The 3,405-nt window shown below is 42.0% G+C and overlaps 1 pseudogene; it reads left to right on the plus strand.

Moving 5' to 3' along the window:
- The first annotated feature begins 1,808 nt into the window (after window positions 1–1,808).
- On the plus strand, window positions 1,809–1,941 carry LOC117283462 (annotated as a pseudogene).
- The last annotated feature ends 1,464 nt before the right edge of the window (window positions 1,942–3,405 follow it).

The raw sequence follows: 3,405 nt of genomic DNA on the forward strand, positions 1-3,405 counted from the left end.
AGGTTATTATTTCCCTGTCTCTGGGGAGACATATGCCTCTTGTGGTGGAATATTTTGTATATATTTCTATTCTCAGGGCTAAATATTCCACTTAGCTCTTTTTATATTGAGGAAAGGTGTGAATACAAAAAATATTTGGTGAGTCTAATTTTCTGCTGTGAAAAGCAGCATCTGTGAAGTGTTCTGTGTTCTGTGTTCTGTGACCCACAAGCATCCCTTCATTTGCAAATGACTACACCCGAGGCAAGAACACTTTACTTCCAGGGACTAGAAATGCCCATGAAAGTATAAGTGATACATTTTATAGTACACAAGCTAGGCTACTGTTAATTTTTTATCTTGATGTAGTTATAGTTTGTTAGAGAGCTGAATTTGGTGGACAAGAAAAAGGAGAAATGTTTCCTGTGTGTGTGTGTGTGTGTTTTACAGATGATCTCTTGATTTTAGTAACTTTCAAGTCACAAATAGGATACTGAAGTAATAATCAGAACCCAATCCTTCACTTAGCCATGTCTACTGCATACCATTTTGCATGACAAAATGAAATAATCCATCCTGTTCATACAACATGAGATGCTGCTGCCCTTTCCAGAAGTGAGAGACCCTCTTGAGGTGCTCTCTTGGTTATCACTGTGAATCACTACAAATCAGGGCCACTGATGACCAAAAAGAGTGTTCCTGAGAGCAAGTCCCAGTAGTTCATCTTCTACTTGACTTTATCTTGATGTCAGGCTCTGCCTATGATCCCTGAAAATAGTTGCCCTCATTTTTGCCTTTTGCAGGTCCACCTCCACCACACACGTGACTGCTCCTGCTTAGGGGAGAGACCACTGCCCTCTCTAACTCTACAATGAGGCCTTGGCCAAGTTGTGATTTTCAGCTTCCATGGGGGGTTGGGGGTAACATCACACTAATCAGTTCACGACTGACTTCAGAAGGGGCTGCTCTGGAAGCTTACAAGGTAAATTGTGCCTCATTCCTAGAGGTTTCCCAGGGGTGGGGGCAACCTAATCTCTACCACAGGGGACCCCCCAGACATTCAATCCAGTCAGCTTCCAGCCCCAGACAGAACCAGGTCTGTTCTGTTCATTTTCTGCGCTCACATGATTGGCGCTGGTTAGGGAATCCCCAGTGGTCCAGCTGAGCGCTCACCATACATATCCCTAAACTCAGCTTGGCCAGCCTTGGACAACACCCTGTGGGTGAGACTCTTCATAGAGTCCTTGCTGGGCTGGTACTGTGTTCCTGGAGTCAGCTGGAACATCAGATCTGGCCTGCAAATGCTAGAGAGTTTAACCTCAAGTCCCGGCTTCCCAAGAGGAAATGCCTGGGCACAAAAGACTCAAACTTCCTCCCAGGCTTTAGGTGCTCTCATTCTGGGCGTGGAGGATAGCCCTGCTGAGGTTCCAAGACAAAGAGTCCTGCCAAGGAGTTCAGATGACACTGTAAGTGGGATACTCAGCCTCTCAGCCTGCTGGGAACCATGGTAAGCTTTTGCATTGTGTCTGTGTGACTAAAAGGGCTCCCTGAAATGGTCCTTCTAGGCTAACTGGAGGGGTCTGTCCTAAAAACAAATCCCATTCTCTTTTTGGGAAGGCAAATGCTGCTTGCCACCCACAAAGTAGCAAGTTATTACTTTTAAAAAATTAAGGCTCCCAGCCTCCCGGCTGCATTGATGTCCTGGCCCCCTAATTAATGCTGATAACACACACACCTCTTCGAGACTGCTTGGACACCAGTAAAAACTCAGAGGGCTCACAGAGTTGGAACTCACTCACAGTTGGAAGTCAAGTCTGAAGCTGCTCTCAAAGGATATGTTTTCAGGGATCATTTCTATAGTTTGTTACTAGAGAAGTTTCTCCAATTATGTAGAGTACTGAAGCTGCCCTTGGATGAAGTCTGTCTCAGTTTTGCTCTCTTTATTGCAAAGTTGTTTCAAGTTTTGAAATTACTTTCATTTTTCAATATGTTTAAGAAGAGGAAATAGGATACAAAAAAGATAAAGTGAAAATTCTAAGAAAAATGTGGTTATCAGCATATGTTGGCTGTGAGAGCCAGTAAGGAAGCCTGGCCTCTCAAATCACTGCATTTGCCAAGAAGGGTGGGGCAAACACTTGACGCAGACAGGAGTGCACAGGCCTGTGTGGCAGTGAGAAAACACGCTGGATGGCCTGTGGAGGGGAAAAACCTCTGCTTGCGTGGTGTGTGACTGGATAGGCAAATTTGTAGGTCTAAAGAGCTAAGTACCAGTTTTGGCAAGCACTTTTTTTTTTAGGCTGAAGAATAGACTTACAGAGACATTCAAGGAATATGGTTTCAGGAGAACAGAGGACATTTTGGTTCCTCCCAGAGGACTTTATATAACTTTAGCATCCTGGAAAAGGGAAGTGGATAGACTCAGAGATGTGGCAGTAACTTGTTGAAGTAGAATTATGAGTGATCCTTGCTAAGGATACTCTTTTCCCAGCATTGCTATCATTCATTAAAGACTTTTATACTCAGTCATGCATATGGGATTGGAATAAGAAAAAATTTCAGACAAATCATGTTATTTATTTGTTGACTTACTTATTGATTGATTGATTGATTATGGGGTCTCTCTATGTTGCCTTGTCTGGCCCAGAACTTGTAATCCTTTTACTTTAGCCACTATACCCACCTCATAAGGACCCTAAGTTAAATCCAGTTCAAAGTTGATATAGCCATCAGAAGTCTTATCATGACCAGAGATATACTAGGAATGGAAGAAGGTAGTATACAAAGTCTTACCTGGGTTAATTGACCTGGAAAGTTCCCATCAATGGAAGTTATGATAGGGATTTTTTTTTTTTTAGCTTTAATTGAGTTTATTGGTACATTTTAGGGATACAGTACAGTTGCATTCATTGTTGGGATCTTGTACCTCTACATGACAAGTCTTGGTTCTCATTTTTTCCCCTTATGATAGGGATTTGATATTTGAGTCAAAAAATTAATTTTATTGGTACATTTAGGGTATACAATATAATGACGTTAATTGTTGGAAATTTGTACCTTTACATAATCAATCTTAGTTCTTATATTTTTCCCCATCCACCTGCCCTTCCATCAACCCCTCCCTCCCCCAAGTTTGTTTTCTTTCTTTCTTTTTTTTTTTTCAGCTTCAGTTGAGTTTATTGGTACATTTTAGGGATACAGTACAGTTACATTCATTGTTGGAATCTTGTACCTCTACATGACAAGTCTTGATTCTCATTTTTTCCCCTTACCTCTGCCCTCCCTTCACCCCCTCTTCCCCTCCCCATCTACAAACACTTTATTTTCATCTTTTCATTATCTCCCATTTTTTCCTTTTCCCTTATTACCCTTCCCCTACCCATCCCACCTTCCCTACACCTTTAGCTCCTTTCTTCCCATTTCTAAATG

The sequence above is a fragment of the Fukomys damarensis genome, unplaced genomic scaffold, assembly GCF_012274545.1.
Source record: "Fukomys damarensis isolate Sample0158 unplaced genomic scaffold, DMR_v1.0_HiC HiC_scaffold_26, whole genome shotgun sequence".
NCBI classification, from domain to species: Eukaryota; Metazoa; Chordata; class Mammalia; order Rodentia; family Bathyergidae; genus Fukomys; species Fukomys damarensis.